A 382-nucleotide genomic window follows, 5' to 3' on the forward strand; every position below is an offset into this window, starting at 1 on the left:
TATATATAAGTACTCTACAACGGTACTCTACAATAGTACTCTACTAAAAAAATATAAGTACTCTACTACAGTACTCTACTCTACTACAGTACTCTACTGAAACCTATATATAAGTACTTTACTCTACAACAGTACTCTACTAAAACATATATATAAGTACTCTACAACAGTACTCTACTCTACTACAGTACTCTACTGAAACATATATATATATATAAGTACTTTACTCTACAACAGTACTCTACTCTAGAACAGTACTCTACAACAGTACTCTACAGACTGTCTGGCAGTATTTTTGAAGTACTAGGAAACCTACTTGTAAGACTTTTTATATTTTCATTTCATATGGAACTAAATGATCCAAATGAAATGTTTCCTTTTC

This window comes from Salmo salar, chromosome 28 (assembly GCF_965601325.2).
Source record: "Salmo salar chromosome 28, fSalSal1, whole genome shotgun sequence".
NCBI lineage: Eukaryota > Metazoa > Chordata > Actinopteri > Salmoniformes > Salmonidae > Salmo > Salmo salar.